The 7,446-nt window shown below is 34.7% G+C and overlaps 1 protein-coding gene across 1 annotated transcript in view; it reads left to right on the top strand.

Moving 5' to 3' along the window:
* Positions 1 to 7,446, top strand: part of Dpr1 (defective proboscis extension response 1) — a 467,695-nt gene that overhangs the window by 218,993 nt on the left and 241,256 nt on the right. The window lies entirely within an intron of this gene.

Below are 7,446 nucleotides of genomic sequence, written 5' to 3' on the forward strand. Positions count from 1 at the left end.
GCTGCAATCATTTTTGAGCACCTTAATGTAATATTCAATGTATCGTTACGTTTCGCATACAGGCTGCCTCGGAAACAAATAGATTCAGTGTACATACTGTGTGATAGTGAGCGAGTGTAATAAATATAAACGAATATACAAAAAAACGATCAAAGTTCCAGAACATCCAGAATTGATCTTAGATCATTATATGTGCCAATAATCGGAAAGTGGTCCAAGTCGAAATTAAAAAGAAATCAGTTTATCAGTTATTTCACATCACATTATTTTAAACTAAATTAATTCAATGTAATTTTTACGATATTGTTTAAAATGAACCGTTAGATAGTGCTTGTTATTTCAGTATTATATGGAATTCAGTTTGCTTGAAATATCTCGAAAAAGGAAATATATGACCTAGACCACTTCCATAATTATGGGCACATATACTTATAGACCCGGTTTCAGCTAACATTCCGTGTTTCAAGATTATGTTTTGTGTCTTTATGTTTTATATGTATGTACATAGAATTCATTCCATAGTATTGTCACTTAGCGGTTACATATTGGTCATCCGTGATTGATGTAAAACCGTTTCGGCTGTTGGTGATTTCCCACTCGTATAGTGATAGGTATTTCATCGGGGGGGATGTTTCGCATGCTTGAGAGCCTTTAAAAATTGTGTTCGTCAACGCGAAATGCTTTCCCGCAGCTATTTTGCGTTCCACGCTTTACCATTTGTTTCATAGTCAGCGGTATCGATAATTGACTTTTCCGGATCTCCGACTCTATTGTAAAAGCTTATGAAACGCGAACTAAAAGCTTCGTCTTTTTTTGCAAATTGTGTATTGTAAATCCCTTTTCTGTGTTGCAGGAGAGAATGCGCGACCGTAAAATTTAAATAAAGTCATATTATGCTTAACCGAAAAGTTATTGATACTCGGAACTCATGCACTCCGATGGTCAGAATTGTACTTGGCTACCCCATTACGACCATCCAAATCTTTCGAATACTACTCTGATATATTTAGTGCGCCATTTATTATCGGATGTAGGTCAGCGCGTTAAATCTCGACGGGAAAGCACTAATGGAAATCATTTAAATGCAATACTTTTTCAAATCTTGTTCGAAACACTTTTTTTCAGGGGTCCATACATTTTTCGGCTAGCTTTTTATCATAAAAAATAGCGATGTAACTTTGTACGACGTGTATATTGCATATAATTTATGTTCACTACTGACAGAAGTGTGAATTGTGTACTTTGATTTGAACGGGTCTTTATTTATACAATATAATTATAACGTTTTAATTACTTTAATTGTAACGTTTACAACAATTAACAACTATCTTTTCATCATTACTAAACTCCATATCCTGAATTTTGATGAGTACTCGAAGAATTGTTATTTAACAATATAAACTATAAACGTACCTTTATATTACATTCCATTTACGTTCCCAGTATGCATACAATAGCGAGCAGGAATATATGCAAATGTTTATTTCCAACTCCACTGTGTTATTTCTCAGTTATTCTCAATATGAAATTTCATACATGTAAACTACCTCTGGTAACTTTATAAACAATGTGCGATTGTAAAATGGAATATGAAATGATAACAAAACGACAGAATTTTCGAAAACTTTCAATAAAATTATCAATTAGTCGATATACCTTCCCGTTATTCATTTGCGGTTACAATTCCTACAATTCAATGAATAGTGTTACCCACATGGTAAACAAACTATGCAATTATTATTTGTCACACATATACAGGGTCTTCCACTTAACAAAAATTATATTAATGCTATCGGCGCACTGGTTCGAGCATTTGTTATTTAAAAGCAATTCTGCAAATTACCACATTAACTTCAACGTTTCGATTTTAATTTAGATCATTTTCAAGAAATAATTGCGTCTGTAAATATTATATGATATTATACTGCATGTTAAACAAGGTTGAGGAAAGAGAACTATTAACCTACTTGCTTTGCGAAAAAGAATTTTTAAATTTGTTGAAACAGTGAAACACGTGTTAATTTCATGCCGGTAAACAAGACACTGAGGCAACGTGAACATTTGGAAAGAACGATTATTGAACCAGTAATGTTGCATAAATACTTATGCACAAATCGTGTAAAAGAATGTATTTTAAATATAACATTATATATACTCTTTCAATATTTTTTGTCAAAGCAAACTCGATGCATGGAAAAGCAGCGTTCAAATTCAATTTTATATTCAATGTATTACGGTTTTGTTAGTGTAATCAAACTTTCTTAATGAATATCTCGAAACACAATTTCACCGGAAATGCCCGTACTTCTGGGAACCCCTCAATTAATACTTTACTATCGGGATGAAGTCTAAAGAACGACGAGTCATTATTTACGCGTGCATTATTAAGACAAACGAATTTACTAGGTTCCCGGGATCGATCCTCCCGAGGAAATCTTTATTTCCATCAGTTTTGCAGTTTTCTAGAGCAATTAGCAATGCAAATGGTTTCTAAACAAATTTTTGGTCGAAGAAATCTCGTTTTACAGAAGCAAAATTTATTCTTACGAACAAATTAGTAGGGTAACTGCACCAGTGAATAAACGGGCACCAGTAAATGAACGCTTTTGTATAGTTCAATCGATAATGACTCTTGGGCCAATGGAATATATGACTCTTTTTCGTAGCTGTATTCCTATTGGTACAATAGAAAGAATATACTAAGAATTTATTGGTACTAGAGAGAGAGAGAGAGAGAGAGAGAGAGAGAGAGAATATAGTGTTCATTGACTGGTATTTTTTATATTTTTTATTTAACGTTTTTAATAAAGAAAAATAATAATAATTTCATTTTATTTGTGTTCATTTATTTTTGACAAATGGAGTATAGGGAGCCATTTGGCATATATGAGATTCCTTTAATTCACTTATTTTTTTTTAAATAAAATATCTTCCTGAACAATTTCTTAAATGTTCATTCACTCTGGTGCAGTTACCATAATATTCTTTACTTTAAGAATACGTTAGAAGTTTACGATCGCGTATAGCCTATAAATTTTAAATGTGTGTCTCATATATTTGTGTGGGATATACAGGGTGTCCCAAAATTCGTGAAAATCCCGAAAGGGGGTGGTTCCTGAGACCATTTCAAGCGACATTTTCCTTTGCGAAAATGTTATCTGCAGCTTTGTTTAGGAGTTATTAACGAAAAACACGGACCAATCAGAGCGCGACCTAGACGCGAGTTGTCACAGTCGGCCAATATACATTTGGCGCGCCGGGCCGACTGTGACAACTCGCGTCTAGGTCGCGCTCTGATTGGTCCGTGTTTTTCGTTAATAACTCCTAAACAAAGCTGCAGATAACATTTTCGCAAAGGAAAATGTCGCTTGAAATGGTCTCAGGAACCACCCCCTTTCGGGATTTTCACGAATTTTGGGACACCCTGTATATGCACGAGCATGTGTAGTGATAATGATCATTAATCGCGCCATTCTTTCACCAACGTCAACGTCGAAGACTATCAGGTATGCAGGTAGAATATGAATATTGAAATTCTAATTATTCCCGTTAGTTGTAAGCCGGCCATATGTGGCTCATACATCAGCAGATATAATTTAAAGTTCCTAAACAGGATCCTTGAATGATTGATGCTTTCGCGATCATCAGACATTCACGAGTTCAACGTTCCATCTTGACCCGCGTCCCTTTTCACCGAGGGTAAACGAAATGCTCTGCTATAGATATAAATGCTGGGTTATTGTACCTTCCATTGTCAGTAACACGCTTGTTTCACGGTTCAAACTGTCTGTCGACTAACGTTTAAAATTCTTTTTATTGAAAAATATCGTATTTAATGTAACTTTAGTGTCACAAAAGTCACAAACAATCAGAGCAACTTATTTAATCATATAAGAATAACTTGCTTATCTTCAAAATCGATTTTCTCGAAAACGAAAAACTTCGGATGAAAAAATTTTATTCTATATTTTATTCTTATTTTCTCATAAGGAATCACTTCGTGCCCGCGTGTACATGTTATTCGGTCTGTACAACAATAAGTGCAGTAGATAAATAGAGAGTAACTAGAACTGTATTAGTATCCTTATTACTGGAACATACAGTCAACTATCGTTCTATTCCAATCGATAACATTGTGAGAATTTGTGCAATGATAATATAAAATACAATAAAATGTAAATTTGTAAAATAAACTGTAGGAGATGCTGAAATTTACAACATTTCATTGATTGGTAAACGTGCTGTACTATTCGTGGAGTGATGAGGGTTAAATGCGTTTCATTTTTTATTTGACTGGTTTTTAGCCCTCATGCGCTCTTCTCGTGAAAGTTCAATTGTTCTCCCTCGTTAATGCTGTGAAATATTTGGTCTCTCTAATTGTGCTACCATTCGATGTATTTAATTCAAACAGGATAATGCTCTAAATTAAAGTGTAAATAAAAAAGATAGGAGAAAAGTGTATGAGTAGTAAAAAATATCTCTAGAGTTGTGCAGAAAAATGCACAGTTTGATTCTAATATTAGATTTAAATGACAGACTTGTAGCCCGTACACAATAATCAAACTTGTATGCCTAATATGTAGAATAATAGTACGTACACTGTAAGTTAATTTTTGCATAAATATGTTTCTATCGAAAAATGTCTAATAATATTCAGCATCAGTATCCTCTGAAATTTATTTTGACAGGGTCGCTGGCACGAGTGGAATTTCTTGTAAATTATCGAACACCGGCGATAGGCAAATTTAGCTCGAAATAGGCGGATCAAGAGAAAATAATTAAAGTGCCGTCCATTGAACCCGTACCCCTAGCACATTGTTTCATATTCATTACGGTGATATTAACTTTAGTATTTTCAGTGGAGCGCCGTGTTTTTCGATACAGAAAACGGTTCGACAGAACAGCAGGATTGAAATTTGTTTTGTTTTTGGCAAAATAAATTGTCGAAACCAACAATTTGAAAGAGCCGTGTTTGAAACTTTTATCAGTACATTCACGACTTTTAAAGTAATATATTATTTGTAGCAATTTCGTCATGCTCGTAATTACGATGTACCTGTATTGGCTGCACCTATGTACTTTGTATTCGCTGATATAAAGATTGGAAGCCCATAAAATAAAACGAATTTTCTGTATTCTGCTTGCAAGAAGTTGAAACATCGCAAATAATTTCAGAAATATTAATAAATATTAAGAAGTAGAATATTTATCTCCCATAATTTTTTCACAGTTAATAAATGTAATATATTTAATTACCTGTGTAATATATTTAATTATCGTTATAAAATTACCATATTATTTACAACAATGCCAACAGAGACACACTCAAAGCAAGATTTGAAATAAAAATAAATTTCGGCTACAATTGCCGACAGTAAAATGTAGCGATCCTTGAATTTTATCTATCAGTTTAATATAATCGAGATTGTTGTTTCAATATTGTCTGACAGCAGTATAACAGAAAGCTGCTCGGCGAGTTTTAAATGAGAAGATATCTCAATGCAGGAATAATAGTTAGCGAAGCTGGGAAACTGCACAGAGAAGATGAGACAGGCTAGCTTGTGTACTTGCCTCGCGTACAAGAGTATTTACCGGGTATCGGGGTGCAAATACACACATTGTTTTCTTTCGACGCTTTCAATTCGTTGAACCCCCTTGAGCCCTTCCCCCTTCTATCCCCTGTTCGTAGGTAAAATATTACAGGGCCGACAGTCGATATTCTCCCGCAATTTTCCTCGTCGAAGCGAGTTTCTTTGACCGACTTGCGATGCAAGTAGCTACTCCAGAACGATTCAGCCGTTCGTCTGTAAAGCATTGACCACATTTCCTCTCGCGAGCATTGTTGCGCAGATCTTGGTTCTTAAATGGCGCTATAAATCGCGCTGCCATTTCTGTCGTGAATACTTGATTGTCCTACGAAAAGTTCGCCAGTTTCTCCTGAAACTGTCCGCGGCCGGAATAAAGTATTATATGACAGATCATTTTTTAACCCATTCCTCCGACACTTTGTCTCGCGAATTTTCTACGTGCTGCGGAAAGGGTCATTTTTAAATATTTAACATCGCATCTGCGGACCACTAAATGTGAGCATTTCACATTAATTTATGAAAACAACACGAGTGCATTTATTCAGAACAATTTTCATCATAATATATCTAAGGAAACAAATTCATTGAATAATTCTTCATGTAGCTCTGCAATCTCAATGGTATTTGATTAAAAAAATTTGGAAAAATTCTAAAAAAAATGTTAAACATGAATATAGTGTCCCTAAATCACTTTAGGAATGGTATGATCACTGAGAACATAATTCGCGAAAAAAAACTTTGCATATAACGTTAGTAATTATGATAGATATCGTTAAATTAATTGCAGATAAAATTCCGTCACGAATAATTAAAATACTTTAAGACAGTGTAATACTACAATTTAAAAAAGAAATAAGTTTAGTTTGCAGGGGTGGAGTGATGTGTAAAGTGCAACGTGAATTATATCTTCCCTATTGGTCCCTTCTGGCTATGGTAAAATACGTTTTAATCCCTTAAAATCTATGGTCGACTGCTTTTTTAAAGGTTGCACCATCCCAGTTATTAAAATGTCTCGTATATTGCATTCGTGTATCATATATTCCTTTTATGTGTTTTCTCTCGACCCTTTTTAGTATTTTAAAGTCATTTATGGATTGGATTTGTGCTTGTCGCTTACTTGAACGATAATTTGCATCTTCGACGTTTATAGTACCCACTTTATAATTTATATACTGAGAAATATCCGTTATACTATACTGCATTATTCCAAATTGTTGAACATTTTCGTACACCAAATAAAAGTTTGCAAATTAAAAAGGTGCGTGCTGTCAATTAACAGTAAAAATTACGTACTTTATTCGTAAGCATTCTAAACCCTTCTGGGTTTATTTCGCTTTACAGGAATAATATAAATGAGTACAATAATATAGAATAAAAAAAAAGGAAAAATTACGTACGTGTAATCAATTTTTCAATGAATGTCATAGTGACAATAGTGTATTTAGATTTCTTATCGAAATTCTTGGAACCGATGTAAACAATAACATTAGGAATGCAGTAGGAAAAGAAATTCTTGCTAGAATAGACCTATGATTAAATTTCTTTATGTCTTGTACTTTTGTTGGGGGGGGGGGGGGGGATGCAGAAGGTGCCAGAATCCCATTCCCCGGTTCGTTCCCGAAAACCCCAGCCGAAATGATAGCGTCTCGTTAGGTGTTGGTAGTCCTCGAAACGTGATCCGTCACAGTGTACCCTCAGCTATCTGGGCGGCACGCGTCAAAGTGTCGTTAACTCGGTATCGTAAGCGGCTCGTCTGCACGGCCATTAATTACACTGCCTAATTCCGCGAATTGGTCATTAAGGATCAGCTGTTCCGCACTTAATGTCAAGCTAACCGCGCAGTTCACTTCGTCCCTGA

The sequence above is a fragment of the Lasioglossum baleicum genome, chromosome 13, assembly GCF_051020765.1.
Source record: "Lasioglossum baleicum chromosome 13, iyLasBale1, whole genome shotgun sequence".
In the NCBI taxonomy this organism is placed as follows: Eukaryota; Metazoa; Arthropoda; class Insecta; order Hymenoptera; family Halictidae; genus Lasioglossum; species Lasioglossum baleicum.